Source organism: Parasteatoda tepidariorum, chromosome 9 (assembly GCF_043381705.1).
Source record: "Parasteatoda tepidariorum isolate YZ-2023 chromosome 9, CAS_Ptep_4.0, whole genome shotgun sequence".
Classification (NCBI taxonomy): domain Eukaryota; kingdom Metazoa; phylum Arthropoda; class Arachnida; order Araneae; family Theridiidae; genus Parasteatoda; species Parasteatoda tepidariorum.
This window is the reverse complement of record NC_092212.1, coordinates 12103329-12120454: the sequence shown is the minus strand read 5'-3', so window position 1 is coordinate 12120454 and position 17126 is coordinate 12103329. Positions and strand designations below refer to the sequence as shown.

Sequence of the window (17126 nt, the reverse complement as noted above, 5' to 3'; positions counted from 1 at the left end):
TTTGATATATTTGCAAAACGTGCGGTGTGGAATTGTTATACTTTTTATCATACGGCATTAAATTTTTTTAAAGTTTGTTTATATTGCTTTACTTATCCGCTTTCAAAACAGTAGCCGGGCATGTGGGGCAATTTGTTAAAAGTTGCCATTACTATAGAGAACTTGCTTTTCGGGCAATTTTAAATTAGGTACGATCAAGTAACGTGTAAATGGGAGAGAAAAAAAAAATTCTCCAGTGTTATCAATACTTTTTATAGAACATGCATTATATTATAGAAATTAATTTAACATACCGGATTTTCGGGAAGATTTTATTTTCATATTTAAAGTGGTAGCAATACACGTTATTCCAATTAACTTTTTGAATTAAAATGATAATTCTAAATGAGTTTGATCACCAGTACATATAAATAATTACAATAATTATATAAAAGCACAATAATCTTCGCTCAAGCGAATTTCAACGGGATCAAAATATAAATATAGTTTTGAGTTAATTTGTTTTTCGTTTATTGTTTTACAACCACTCTGAAAATCCATTCTCGGAAGGAGGGAAAGTTGGCAGGTATGTTTTAAATAACTAATTAATCGGTTAATCTTTTCGGAAAAGGTACGAGAGAGAATTTGAAAATTAACAGAAAATCCTCCGTAATGTGAATGTTCTTCATTCACCGGTCTGTTCAACGGAGTTATTTGTCATAGGCAACGAATGAATAATATCTAAATTGATAGTCATTCATAACAATGTACCTTCAATATTATTTGAATTATTATTTTTTTTTTTAATATTTAAAGTGGATCAGAATGTATATTTATATAATTTTATGACGACTAACTTATTCCGATTTTGCCCAAAACTACATAGTAGACCTATCTGTCCACAGTAGACCCACACGCAAGAACAAAATTATGGAATCACTTCCAAACTAACTTCATGCAAACTATTTTTCTCTTAGCAGCAACTGTTTTGGAAGATTTCACGTGGATAAACTCTTAGCACAATTTGAAAGATCATGCTTGAAGCCTTTAGAAATGGTGTTCTTTTTACCTATATTAAACGTGCATATACCAAAATAAAAACAAGAAGATTAAGTCTTTTTTTTTCATATACCACTAATATTTTTATAAACGCATTATTTTATAAATATCGCAGTTTCAGCAATTCTTTTAATAACAGCCACCACACACATGGGTGAAAGCCCTTATATAGCAAGACGGAAAAGAGAAAAACCTGGTACTTAAAACATTTCATTCCAGCATTTTTTTCGAAAAAAATGAAATATCTGTAACTATCAAGATTTCTTTTATAATTCTGGCATATATATAAAACTGATTATTTTCCAAGATAAAGTAGATATTGTTGAAAAATTTAAAAAAAGAATAAGTAAACTCCTCCCCAAAACTAGATATAACTGAAATGGTTTTACTACCAGCCTTTCCTTTTTTCCGTCTCGCTTTCACCCCTGACTACACAGACTGCTAAACTCAAAATGTTTTTTTTATTACAATTCTCTGTAAATTTCATGATGTATGGGATAAGGGTCGATTTGTTAAATAAAGTGAAGTAAGTAAATTCTTTTTGAAATTTGCGGGTCTCAACGCTAGAATTATGATTTCGACTTTCTCTCCTTAATTAGGCCGAGCAGAATATGATTAAAAAATGATATAATTTTTAAAGTTTTAAGTATGATTTTTTCCTAATGAGGTAACCCGAGTTCGAATCCCAGCTTTGGATGGTCGAAATTTAAGCGAAATTGGTTGGATAGTTAATGGTAGCCGTGATGACTCAGGGAATTGAGCGTTCGCCTTCCAACGAGGTGGACCTGGTTCGAATCCCAGGGTTAGATGGTCGTATACGAATTCCGCATCCGGCTCTCATCAACAGCAGTGCTGACGTAAAAAAAACAGAATGGTAGACGAATCATAAGTTAGAGTCCCCTTGCCATTAGGCTAATCATGGGAGGCTTTCGTGATTTTTCTCTCCGCGTAACGCAAATGGTGGCTAGTTCCATCAAAAAGTCCTTCACGATGGTAAAATTGCTCCCAATACTTGATCCAGGAGTTTCCTTGTCTTCTAAATCGGATTCAAAATTACAAGGCTACGGAGTTGAACACTGGTTGTAGTAAACTCAAAATTGGGTCAGCTCTTCCAAGACTGTTATTAAATACGTTAATAAAGTGTATTTCTTTAATCATTTCATTCTATATTTTGGTTGTGCTTTTGTGTCATTAAATTTTACATTTAAGTTCCAAGCCTAAAAAGGGCAAAGCAAATTAAAATTGGGGAGGTTTACATGTTTACAACATTTAAAAAACTTATTTTTTATAAACTTATTTATCATGATAAAATTAAAAGAATTTCATCACTAAATTTAGCAAAATCTATCTTACACAATCTCCTCCTGAACTCTTTTTTTAAAATCTATTTTGAACTTAGATATCATATCTCAAATCAACCTTTGACATTTTGTTCATTATTATTTTTTAATTTTCATTCGTTAGAATAGTGTAAATAGTTCTATCGTTTTAATATCGTATTGGAACCAAACACAAAGAGAATTTAATCTATTGTTTTGTTTAAGTTTCAAAACAAGTCAATTTTTATTTTTTAATACACTTGCTTAATAAATCATAGCTAAATACTTAATAAGTTGAGTAAATATTTTCATAAGCAGATCTGATTTTAAAAACGTAGGATGTTCAAATCCCGGATTATACCATTGCTATAGTTACTGATAAGTCTGTTTTTCAAAGGTTTTTTTTCTTTTTTTTCCATTAATGGGCTATTTATTTATAACTGTTCTGATTATAGTAATTCATATAATAATAAAAATAGGTCAAAGTTGTTTTTTTTTTTTNTTTTTTTTTTTTTTTTTTTTTTTTTTTTTTTTTTTTTTTTTTTTTTTTTTGCTAAAATGTATCAGAGAGCTTAAACAAAAATAATCCGATGGTCGATTTATTTTATTTTATTCATTACCCATAGGGGAAATGGGTATTATTCAATGCTTTTCATATCCGCGCACTTTTCGACTAGATGAACTTCAACATATTCACAAATGAAGAGCTGTAATAGTTATAAAAATCGGGCTAACTTTAGCATTAATAAGAAAACAGCACAAAATCGAATAAGAAAAAAAGCAGACGATAATTTTGGAATTGTTTTCTGGACAGTGTATTTTCTTTTTATTCTCACCAGCCAGCATTTTTTAAGATTTTACATAATCTAAATTTCGAACATTATGGTTTTCATTTTTTTATTAATTATTCATAATTACTGTCTTGGCACCGATTTTAATATAAATATGAATACTGAAGAATTTTGAGACGTTTTGTGTCGAAAGCTGCATTCTCCAAATTATGAATTATTATTTTTTTAAAAAAAGAATAATAACTTGAGAATATTTCCATTTCTGTACCTGCTCGTGTCAACGACAAGGACAAAAGCTCCAAATGAATACTTGTAAAGAAAAAAATCAAGAAACGTTGCTTGTCAGGAATTGCTACTTTCTAATATTTGATTTTTGTCTTTCGCTTACCACTGGCTTAAGAATATACAATTCAACGCGGGTGCAAATTAAGAAAAATTACAAAAAATTTGTTTAGTTAAAATATTGGTGACTATATGTAAGAATCATTAGGTATTTGAGTACGTTTTAAAACATCACTGCCTAATCGATTTTTCGTAAATTTTAAAGAAAAGTGATGATGTAGAGCTAATCCCCCCGGAAAGTTGCAACCGTTTAACAATAACTCATGTTTTTAAAATTATATTAGCTTGTCTAACTTTTAAGGTATCTGACTAGATGAAAATCGGTAATTTCGAACGAAAATCGCGATCTTTCTTTAATTATCCATACTTTAATTATAATTCATTAGCTTTCCAAAATCCTTTAAAGTTTTGAACTCTGACTTATAAAATATAAAGTTATAGATGTTTTTCTGTATGCTGAATGACGAAACCAAAACTGGAAGTGAATTTGTGAAAACGAAACTAATTTGTTTTACAAAGAATATTCTAACCACTTTTTATTTTCAGTAATTTTTACTTTTTAAGAAAAGTCAAATTCATTTTCAGAAATTAATTTTCTAATTGTTTATTTTTTTGCAGTTAAAAATTTTCTTGCATTTTAAGTGTATTTTCTGAAGAACATTGATTTGATTATGATTATTAGTTCCAGAACTATTAACTGTTAAATTTGCAGTTAAAAAACAAACAAACATGAGGCTGACATATTTTTCGCTGAAAATAAACGACAGAGTTGAAATTTGATGAATTGATAAGACCAGTTTGTTCGAATGTTACAGTAGACATAAAATTATAATAATTATATATTTTATAAACATTGCAATTTTAAGTGTTTTTTCTTTAAATAATAATTAATTATCCGCTGTTTAAAAACAATTTATCCCCCTCGTGATTTTCATTTTATCTGCCCGAGCTTGACTTGATGCCAAAAGTTAAAAAGGAATACATAAAAAATAATAGAGATTCGATGTTGCCATTTATTAATCTTAATAATTATAACGAAAATTTTAAAATTATAAATACTGAAGAGCGATAAAAACTGTTTCTAATGCGAACAGTTATATGATTTAATGATGTATCGTTATTTATTGTTAACGAGTAAAATTATTTCTCATTTATTATTTCTTACTCATTCGATATTCCTATGTTTAAATATTTTTTTTCCAATTACATTTGATTATTTTTCAATTCCAAGTATCCTTTTATTTCATTACGATTAAAACGGAACAAAATGTGCTGACATAAAATTATTATAATTATGTATTTTATATAAAAGAAAATTATCTTTATTTATCGACTTTCAAGGAAGAGAAAATGTTGAATGGAAAGCAACCACGGGGGCTGGTGAGCGGAGCTTTCTATTAATCTTTAAAAAAAAAAAAAAAAAAAAAAAAAAAAAAAAAAAAAAAAAAAAAAAAAANGATTTAATTGAAGCATATAATACAAATCAAGAAATTCGTTTTAGACACTAAACTTAAAAACCATTAGATTAGGGTGTTGTAACACTATAAAATTTTGATTGCAAAAATTTCTAATCAAAGATTTTTCTGTTTTTTCATAACATGTAAAGAGGATTTACCCTACCCGTTTATCAAAGTATTTTAGTCAGAGTCGAGAGTTAACTAAGAAAAGAATATACTACAAGAAAATGTTGTTTTAATTTAATTTGAATTTATTGTTGAAATTGATTTTGAATGATATATTAAGGAAATGGTATACATTCCCATAAAGTAAAAGCCTGTTATAAATTAAGTAAAAATAATTGTTTACTTTTTGTTCTCTACCACGTTCTCTCAATCGAATTTTATAATAATGTTTGCAACGTTGTTTATATTATTGCTAATATTATAAATTTAAAAATGGGTACGAGTCTCAGCAATTTATCACCTTAAGTTTTTTTTTAAAAATCTGAAATGAAAGCTGATCTGCAGATGCTGCGATAATATACACAGCTTGTTCTCTCAATTAAACTTTATAAAAATGTTTATAACATTTATATTGTTAATATTATTAATTTAAAAATGAGAACGAGTCTCAGCATTTTATCACCTTAAGTTTTTAAAAAAAAAAAAAAAAAATCTGAAATGAAAGCTGATGTGCAGACAGTCTACACGGCTTGTTCTAACAATTAAACTTTATAAAAACATGTTTATAACGTTGTTTATAATATTGTCAATATTATAAATTTAAAAATCAGTACGAGTCTCAGCAATTTATCACCTTAATTTTTATTTTTTTTTAAAAAATCTGAAATGAAAACTGATCTGTAAATGCTGCAATAATTTACACAGCTTGTTCTCTCAATCAAACTTTATAAAAAAGTTTATAACGTTGCTTATAATATTGTTAATATTATAAATTTAAAAATGAGTACGAGTCTCAGCAATTTATCACCTTAAGTTTTCTTAAATCTGATATGAAAAATGATCTGCAGATGCTGCGATAATCTATACAGCTTGTTCTCTCAATTAAACTTTATAAAACATGTTTATAACGTTGTTTATAATATTGTCAATATTATAAATTTAAAAATCAGTACGAGTCTCAGCAATTTATCACCTTAATTTTTTTTTAAAAATCTGAAATGCAAAATGATTTGCAAATGCCTCAATAATTTACACAGCTTGTTCTCTCATTTAAACTTTATAAAACATGTTTATAATGTTGTGTATAATATTGTTAATATTATAAATTTAAAAATGAGTACGAGTCTCAGCAATTTATCACCTTAATTTTTCTTAAATCTGATATGAAAAATGATCTGCAAATGCTGCGATAATCTACACAGCTTGTTCTCTTAATTAAACTTCATAAAAATGTTTATAACGTTGTTTATAATATTGTTAATATTATAAATTTAAAAATGAGTACGAGTCTCAGCAATTTATCTCCTTACGTTTTTTAAAAATCTGATAGGAAAAATTATCTGTAGATGCAGCAATAATCTGCACAGTTTGATGCTAAGGTTTGTAAGTAGCTCATTGATTTGCAAACGTGAAAACTGCAGGAGAAAAAAAATACCATAACAACGAAAGTAATATTTAAGAAAAAGTGCTGATGCAACGTACAATCACCCCGGAAAGTTGACAACCGTTTAACTTTAACAGCTTCTTTTAAAATTACATTGCATGAACAACTGTCAGATTTTCCTTCAAAAATATCTAATATAGAAACTATTATCGTTAATAATTGTCCAAAAAAAAAATGATACATAGAAAGACACTTAAAAGACAAGGGTGTTGTTACACTATTGCATTCTGACCGCAAAAGATTCTAATCGTAATGTTTCTGTTTTTTCATAACATGAGAATGTCTGTAATTAAAGGGATTTTCCCCACCTGTTTATCAAGGTATATATGTCAGAGTCAAGGGTAACAAAAAAAAAAAAAAAAAAAAAAAANAAAAAAAAAAAAAACTTAATGTTTAAAGACAGAAATACACAACAAGGAAAATTTTCGCCTAGCCAACTAATATCGAAAATTAAAATGCACGCAATCATACTTTGTTATTATTATTTTTTTTAACTTAAGCATGCAAAAAGGCAATAATAGATTCGCAAACAGGGAAAATGGCAACAATGTATTTCGTGAACATAAAAATTGCCCCGAAACATTCATTTTCAATTATTACAGCTTAAAAATGGAGGAAAAACCAATTCACAAAATTAATCATTCATCTGTATGATTTTTTTAACGAATTTGCAGCAAATTTTTAGAGTATTTGTCATAATTTTTAGTGTCTTATACTTTTTTAAAATTGAGCCTTATATTTATAAACCATTAGTATTATAATTTTGTAAATAATTTTTAGTGAATTGGTGTAAGATTTTCAGTGTATTTTTTCATATTTTTAAATGTATTTATCTTAGAATTTTTTCAGTGTGCTTGTCTTATAATTTCATTGTATTTGCTTTAATAATACATCATTAAAACAAATTTTTTTTTTGTAAGAACTTGCATGATATTTTTTTAGTTTATTGTCTTCTATTTTCCGGTCTTACATTAATTAATGACTTTGCCTTAGTCTTATAATTTCACTGCACTCATATTTTCAGAGTTTTGTTTTATATTTTAAGTGAATATTTGTACCATTTTTTTTGTGTGTATTGTTTTCTATTTTTAAGATGTTTCTCCCATATTTATGATTTTTGCCTTACTATTGTTTTACGTTTTTTATTTTCAGTGTATTTATCTTGCATTATTTATTGTCTTTCTTATAATTTTAGTGCATTTGTCATAGTCGTTATTTCAAACTTTTTTTTTATTTCAAACTTGTTTATTTCAACAATTGCCTTATAATTTTGAAGACAATTGTACGAAATATAATTTTTAATGTTACTATATCTTCATATTCGTTTTACATATTTTCGTTATAATTGAATTGAAATATGATTCATATCAAGTGCTATGTTTTCAACTGCTAACATATGTTTATATAATATATAATGCGACATATAACAAGACAGGTAACAAAACAGCTAACACTTGTTAACAAAAAAAGGTAGGGGTCGCAAATTTTGAAGAAAAATGTGACATCATTCATGGTAATTTTCTTACAGTAATCATACCTCATTTTAATGCAATTGTCATATATGAAGACTAAAAGCTAAATGAAAATGGATTATTGTGTATCGTCTCCAGCATTAAGTAGCATTCGTATCGTGCTCTTTACAAAATCACACTCCTGTTAAAAACAATTTTAGCAAAAATCACATTCAATTCAAACTTTTTAAACTAACTTTTCTTTTTTTTCATTAAAAACCCTAAGGCATTTAGATTAACTGAAATTCACCCCCCTCCCCCTTTAAGCAATTGTTTCGTTCACCTGCTACAGGCAATCTTTCCAGCGAGTAATATAATTATCTTATTGATTCAATTGCAAAGTTCAAACATAAAACAGAAGAATTGTTCTGAAACCATTATAAAAAATTTTCAGACATTAGCTCAAACTTTAAAAAACTTATCGATTCTATTTCCATATTTCGATAATCTTCTTCTAGAAATTTTTACGATTTTCCAGAAAATCAGTTTTACATATTCAAATAATCTTCTCTTAGGCGATCGTTTTCTCCACCGTCTTAGAACTAAATTAATTCGATTAATGAAACCTAATTTAAATAGGTAAATAGAGTTTTCTGAAAGTATAAACATTAGAATTTCTATGGAAAGTATAAATGGGCGTTGAAAATAACCAAGCAAAGTAGGAAGTCAGTATTTAACTTCAAACAAGCAGTATTTAACTTCAAAGGAAAAGTTAAAGGTTAAATAAATATCACATTCTTAAAATTTTGATCTTAGAAATATCGTCAAAGAGATTTAAATTTTTATTAAGCTTCCGGTTTGTGTAACATTTTGTAGTCATGCTTAAAGTACCTTTTTGAAAATAAGTCGTAAGTAATTAGCACTTTACGCTGAGTATTATAAATCGCTGTTTGAACTAACGGAAGCACTCAAAAGATTTAATTGAAGCATATAATACAGTATGTTGACAAAATTTTGCTATTATTAATGAATATTTTAATTTTATTTTAGAGTGGTAGTTGTTGACGAAGCAGTAGAGACAACACAGGGTTAACTTAAAAATATTTATTCAATGAAATTTCAAACCAAAATATTCGTAGTTACATATATATTTGAAAAACACGTCTTCATTTCAACGATGTAAAAAAAAAAAAAAAAAAAAAAAAATGAAATAATTAAGCGACCAGGTTTAATCTTTAAAAAAAAAAAACATCAGCAAGGTTACCATAATCGACAAAGAATGTCAAAAGTGGTATAAACTGAACTTATTTTTGCTTACTTAAAACCTTTTTAATTATTCAATCGCGACAACCACTAGGACTTACATTTCAAATTGTTCATATTTAACACGTTCACGCCGGAAAAAGTGAAAATACTGGTACGGGAAAAGAGAAAATACTGGTAGAAGAACTATTTTAATATTAGATAATATTCGGGAGGAGTTAATCTATTCTCAACATTAACAATTCACTGTAAGGAAATTTATCACGGCGAAGAAGCAATTCAATATAAAAATTGCATCCGTTGAAAACAATTGGTAGTTATGGATTTTTATTATTCCCGGAAAAAAACTAAAAATGAAATTTATTTGATACCAGTTTTTATTCCGGTGCGCCGCCAAGATGAGAAAATCTAGCGTGATCCACTGGTGGGTCACCCCGGCGTGAACGTGTTAAAGTAAAAAAATTCTCATCTATCACTTTCAACAGTAAACTGAAGAAAAAAAAATGATCGAAAAAGTTTAGCTCATTTGAATCGCTTTTAGTAAAATTTTGAATTTTATTAATTACCACTTTCTGCATTTTTATTCGCCAGTTGCAACGCGTCATACGAGCCATTTGGCGGTTTAATAAAACGGGTTAATCCATCACCTTCTACATCAAAAAGCCTCCACACGGTTTTTTTTTAGCTTGTCCAATCGGAACTTTATGATGAAAATCGAAAGAGTCATTTATTAGAAAATCTAGAAAAATAAGAAAGTGGTAACAAATATATGTATGAAAATTTGTTTAATTTATGAATGTGATTGGTATGACTTATTCACTTGTCAAACACTACAGATTCAATTCTCAAATATATACGATAAATTTCTTTCGATCACTTTTAATATAGATTTTCGGTCCACGCGCACCACTGGTTTACTTTTTAAATAGTCTGTGTAGACTACTTATAAGAAACCGTGTGGAGGCTTTCTGATGTAGGAGGGTTAATCCGATTTCTTATATTGCTGTGATGCAATTTTCTATTGTTGGCAACCATTTTATTTCAGTAAGTCCCAGCTGCTTATAATTCTAGATTTATTAATAGATAAATACCTAAATTATGGTGGATGAGAATCTTTTGATTTCCCTAGAGAAATAACAAAACTGAAGCAATTATCTTACCACAATATATGTTCTTGAAAAAAATAAATAAACAAAAATAAATATATAAATAAAAATGAAATTAAGAATAAAGTAAAAGTTGTCCCTTAAATATGATGTTAGCGGAGATGCCAACTTGCTCCAGACAACAAATAAATATATTAAAGTGGTAGTTTATCAATTCTGATTCTTGGTTTAATAAATTCAATTAAGTAGATCTTTATCCACCACTATTTCTAATTTATTCGCAAGCTGCTATGATTCACCACTTTACAGTAGTTATGCAGGGATGCCAACTGCTCCTCATTCTGGAATAGTTTTAATAAAGTGGTAGCAAATTATATATTAAATTTCGCAAGAGAAGGATAGTTACGCCTACTTTTTAATAGAATAATCAATTGATTAATGCTGTAACGTTGCATTTTATATGATACTTATAATTTTTGATATTTAGTGGTGAAAAAAATTACTTAAAATGAAAAGTAGTAAACTAAAAGTAACTTAAATTTCGCTACCACTAGAAAATACTATTTTACAAAGCGGAGTAAGTTGGCATCCCTGGTTATGTCATGCTATAAACACAGTACTCTAGTCGCCTACGGGCATCAACACAGACGAAGAAGTGGAGTGCCCGCTCTGAGGGCAGGTACTTCGTACTACATCTCAGCCTAAGCTTAAGTAGTTATGTCAAGCTATACCTTTTAAAGAGCAAGCAAAAATAGTCAAATTGCAAAATTTAGAGTGTAGTTATTTGCCGTTTTTTTTTTAATTATATTGGCACGTCCGGAGCAGTTGGCATCTCTGTGTTAGGCACTGACCGATATTACTTTTTTCTTTCATCTTCTTTTGATGTAAAATTAACTCATCAGTTTCTCTGATACTCTATCTTCCCAGGGATGCTAACTTGCTGCGTTTGGAGAGTAATATTTTTCTAGTGGTAGCAAAATTTATGATTTAAAGTATTAGTAAATAGTAGTTAAATAAATTTGATTTAAAATTATTTTGTCTACTACTAAACATAAATTTCGAAGTTTTTAAGATGCCACTATTTACCAGATATGAGACCAGTGGTTCAAAGAAACTAAACAGAAAATAGGTTGCAAAACAGTTTTATTTTTTCATTTTTATCGGCGTTTTTGTGAGGAGTAATGTAATGTTATAAGTCGAAGTAAATATCACATATTTCTATATTTTTTTTAAAACGTAACTATACAACAAACGCAAGTTACGAAAAATCATGGTCCCTACGGAAAGAGCCTGTTTGCATCTAAGTGGATGCCAAGTGCGAACGAATATCAACATCGCCAATTCTTTAAACGACGTTGGACGGTCTTCTTTTTGCTTATGAAAAATAGAACGAATTAAATTTTTGTCCGACGAGTTAAACTTTTAAAAGCTTTCATATTGTTTTGAAAGCATAATTTTATAATTGGATAGCTAAATAAAACGGAACTATATGCAGTCGCGGATTATTACTTAAATTTTATACAATTGTCTTTTCTTAATTTGCAACGGAGTATAAATTGTAGAAAGGAACTTCGTTAATCTTTTCCCATTTATCAACATGGAACATGTTGTAGAAAACCAACGTTATCAGAATCATAGTATAGTGTATTTATTTTTCGTTCGTTTTTGTTTTTCAATCAATGCATCTTACATGAGATACCGAAAAGGCTTAACATATTCCGTATATCAACAAAAAAAAAAGAAAAAAAGAAAAAGGAAGAAATATTGTAGGAAAAGAATAAAATAAGGGGAAAATGTTGACGATAGTTAAAACATGCAAATATATATATCTTCTTCACTATCATCAACGTTCAATCCTTTTATCGCTAACATTCTCGCAAAGTTTACAATCCAATTTTATTTCTTTCGAATGACGTCACCATCTGCTAAATTCTATCAAAATGTATTCATGTAAATCTCAAACGATAATTTGAATTGCTTTCCTTGAAAAATCCTGCGTAAATTGTTTTATTATATGAATTGCATAGAAAAAAGGTGAACAGAAGCCGGCGCAGTCAGAAAACTTGTTTTCTTAAGTTTTCGGAAGTTGTTAATGAAACTGCCTAATTAATTTCGCCGATGTTATTCTGAAAGAAACAAACTTCCTTTTCTTTGAAGGACAACCCTTCCTCCCCCCCCCACCTACCGTTACATCTTTCATTGCGGATGTAACGTTTTATATCAAATGCGTGATGCAGCGGTCGCTTCTTTTATTGTAATTCATTTTTTTTAAAAGCAAAATAGCAATCTTTTTATTTTAAAAAAGTATTTTAGCGTAATTCAGAAGCAAATATTAATGAGATAATGATAACTCATTTTAATGCATGGTATTTATGACATCTTTCCTTATAAATAAAAATTATTAAAAACGAAAAAAAAGTGTTTGTCAACTACCATAACAAATCATACGTTTATAAATTTTGTTTTGTTTATTTATAAAATTAACTGATTCCATTTACTGACTTCTTACAACTAATATGCATGTTAACTGATTTGCACTTAAACTAATACGCTTATTCGTTGATTTGCATACTCACTAATATACCCATATACTATGATTTGTTATTCATCAGTATCCCGATTCACTTATTCACAAATACGTCCAATGATTTAGTAATTGACTAATACAAATATTCACAGAATTGCTTATTCACCAATACACCCATTCACTGATTTGTTTTTCACTAGTACACATCTTCACTGTTTGCTTATTTTCTAATACACCCATTCATTGATTTGCTCATACGAGAATGCGCCTATTCACTGCCTTGCTTATATGCCCTATATTACAATTATTTACTGCTTTGATCATTTTCGATTACGCCCATATATGGATTTGTACTTTCACTAATATTCTTATTAACTAATTTATAAACCAATTATTAAAAAATAGTCGGATCAGGAATTAGTTGAGAATGCAATTAATCATATCAAGCATGCACATTTTCTTATAAAGTTAGCTCTAACAGCGTCGGTATCAAGATGGACGACACCGAATAAAACGTTTCAAATTAAATTTAATAATGATCAAATAAAACTGACCTGGGATTTTTTTGTTGCGATGTATCATACTCACTTAAACGGTGGAAAGCAGCTAAAGCTCAGTGAATTGAAACTCCATTATTATAATGATATGAGTGTTCATACGTTTAGGTAGAATGTGAACAATCCTAAAAAATTCGTAATGGCTAAATAAATGCTCACAAATCTGATTAAAATTAATTGAGAATGTAATTATGTCAAACATGCACATTTGTTTCAGAAAGTTAGCAAGGATTTCAAGATGGATGACATTGAATGAAACATTTAAATTAAATTAAATAAAGATCAAATAAAACTTTAGACTAGAAAATTTCTTTTAGAATGTATCATATTCACTGAAACGTTAAAAATCAGCTTAAGTTCAATGAATTAAAACTCCATTAATATACAAAATATGAGAGTGTTTATACTTTTAGCTAGAATGTGAACAACACTAATAAATTTGTAACGCCTTTTAAATGAATGCTCAAAAATTGGATCAAAATTAATAGAGAATGCAAATAAGAAGCATGCGCATTTTATTCATAAAGTTAGCACTAACGACGGATGGACGATACTAAGTAAAACGTTTTCAGTCAAATTAAATAAGGATCAAATAAAACTTTGAACTAGAAATTTTTTTTGCGATGTATCATATTCACTAAAACGTTGAAAAGTTCAATGAATTGCAACTCCGTTATTATACACGATATGATTGCTCATACGTTTTAGCTAGAATGTGAACAACACTAAAAAAAATTGTAACTCCTTCTAAAACAATGCTCAAAAATCTGACCGAAATAAATTGAGAATGCAATTATGTGAAGCATGCACATTTGTTTCAGAAAGTTAGCAAGGATTCCAAGATGGATGAGATCGAATAAAACGTTTCAAATTAAACTAAATAAAACTTTGGACCAGAATTTTTTCCCCCGATATATCATTTTCACTGAAACGTTGGGAAGCAGATTAAGTTCAATGAATTAAAACTCCATTATTATACAAGATATGAGTGTTTTTACTTTTCGCTAGAATGTGAACAACACTTATAAATTTGTAACGCCTTTTGAATAAACGCTTAAAAATGGGATCAAAATTAATTGAGAAAGCAAATAGAAGCATGCACATTTAATTCATAAAGTTATAGCACTAACGACGGATATCAAGATGGACGACACTAAGTAAAACGTTTTCAGTCAAATTAAATAAGGATGAAATAAAACTTTGAACTAGAAATTTTTTGACGATGTATCATATTCACTAAAACATTGGAAAGTTCAATGAATAGCAACTCCATTATTATACACGATATGAGTGTTCATGCGTTTAGCTAGAATGTAGCTAGAATGTGAACAACAGTAAACAGTTTGTAACGCCTTCTGAAATAAATGCTCAAAAATTGGATCAAAATTAATAGAGAATGCAAATAGAAGCACGCACATTTTACTCATAAAGTTAGCACTACGACGGATATCAAGATGGACGACACTAAGTAAAATGTTATCAGTCAAATCAAATAAGGATCAAATAAAACTTAGAACTATAAATTTTTTTTCGATATATCATATTCACTAAAACGTTGAAAAGTTCAATGAATTGCAACTCCGTTATTATACACGATGTGAGTGTTTTAACTAGAATGTGAACAACACTAAAAAATTTGTAACGCCTTCTAAATAAAAGTTCATTCATTCATGCCTTAAAAGAGAGAGAGAAAGAAACAAAGAAACATCTGCAACAAAACAAACGCTTGTTATTTGCTCTACTAATGACAGCTGATGAATCAATTCACAAACAGTCACTAGGGTTCACTATTTCATTCACAAATAAATCTGCCCCTTACACGGGCATTAGGGCATGTTTCATTTGCGGGGAACGCAGCGTCTTATTAAAATTTAGAAGCCAAATGCTAAAAGACTTTCTCTCCGTCATTTGAGGTTAAGGCGAAATATTTTATTCAGTGGTAAGTTAGCTGGAGTAGAAATTTTTTAAACGAATAATATTTTCAGTGTTGCCAAATGTATCGCTTTCTGTAAAATAATTAATAAAAAAGAAGAGAATTAAATAATTAAAGTATGAAGAATTCGGTTTAAACTTTCTTTAACTTTATAAATACTCACCAAGTTAGCTGGAACAAAGCAGGGCTGAAAGCCATTATATATCAAGACGGAAAAGAGTAAAAACTTGTAACTAATAAATTTCATTTTTAGTTTTTTTCCGGGAATAATAAAAATCCATAACTACCAATTATTTTTAACGGATGCAATTTTTATATTGAATTGCTTCTTCGCCGGGATAAATTTCCTGAGAGTGAATTGTTATTGTTTAGAATAGATTAACTCCTCCCGAATATTATCTAATATTTAAATAGTTCTTCTATCAGTATTTTCTCTTTTCGGTCCCGCTTTCAGGCCTGGAACAAAGTGACGTTTGGAACAAATCGTAAATGTTTAATTTTAAAGTATATAGTTTTACGAGGCAAAATACAAACTGTTAACGAAATCGGTTTAATAGTTACAGGGACGCCAACTGCTCCGCTTTCTAGAATAGTTTTAATATAGTGGTAGCAAATTATATAGCAAAATTCGTAAGAAACGGAAAGATACGCTTACTTTTTAATAGAGTAAGCAATTGATTGATGTTATAACGTAGCATTTTATTTGATACTAACAAATTTTGATATTTAGTGGTGAGAAAATTACTTAAAAGGAAAAATACTAAACTAAAAGTAACTTGAATTTCGCTACCCCTAGAAAATACTATTATACAAAGCGGAGCAAGTTGGCATCTCTGAGTTAATAAGAAGAGCCGCGATGGTTCAGGGGATAGAGTGTTCGCTTTCCAATGAGGTGAACTGGGGCTCGATCCCGGTGACGACTTGTCAATACGAATACCGCATCCGGCTTGCACCAACCACAGTGCTGACGTGAAATATCCTCAGTAGTAGACGGATCCTCTTGCCGTCAGGTTAACCGTGGGAGGTTCTCGTGGTCTTCCTCTCCATGTAACGGATATTCGGGTTAGTTCCATCAAGGAGTCCTCCACGAATGCAAATTTTCCTCACTACTTGACCCAGGAGTTTCCTTGTCTTTTGGATTGGGTTCAAAATTACAAGGCTACGGAGTTGAACATTAGTAATCGTAAACCCAAAAATTGGGCCTGTTCAAGGACGGTTATAAAAAAAATAGTTAGTGACAGCAGCGATGATTCAGTGGATAGAGCATTCGCCTTCCAATGAGGTGGACCCGGTTCGAATACCAGAGATGGATGATCGATACGAATTCCGCACCCAGCTCGCACCGACCACAGTGCTGATTTGAAATATCATCAGTGGTAGACGGATCATGGGTTAGAGTACCCTTGCCGTCAGGCTAACCGTGGGAAATTCTCGTGGTGGTTGGCTCCATTACAAAGTCCCCCACGATTTCAAATTTCTCCCAGTATTTGATCCAGGAGCTTCCTTGTAGTCTTCTGGATAGGGTTCGAAATACCAAGGCTACGGAGGTGAACATTAGTAGTCGTAAACTCAATAAATTGGGTCGGCTGTTCAACAACGGTCATAAACAATAAAGTAAAATAGTTCCTGAGAAATCAGATTGTAAAATTCGAGAAAATTCCTGAGAAATCGTATTTTAAAATTCGATTTCTCTTATATATATATATATATATATATATATGTATATATATACA

The 17126-nt window shown here is 29.5% G+C and overlaps 1 protein-coding gene across 7 annotated transcripts in view; it reads right to left on the bottom strand.

The window, feature by feature from the left end:
- Positions 1 to 17126, bottom strand: part of LOC107445872 (uncharacterized) — a 244730-nt gene that overhangs the window by 81425 nt on the left and 146179 nt on the right. For 3 of the 7 annotated variants that reach the window (XM_071184742.1, XM_071184746.1, XM_071184743.1), the window contains one exon: positions 13458 to 13585. The exons of the other annotated variants lie outside the window; for them this stretch is intronic. The gene's annotated coding sequence lies outside the window, so the exon portion shown is untranslated. The remainder of the gene's footprint in view (positions 1 to 13457; positions 13586 to 17126) is intronic. 7 annotated transcript variants of the gene reach the window in all.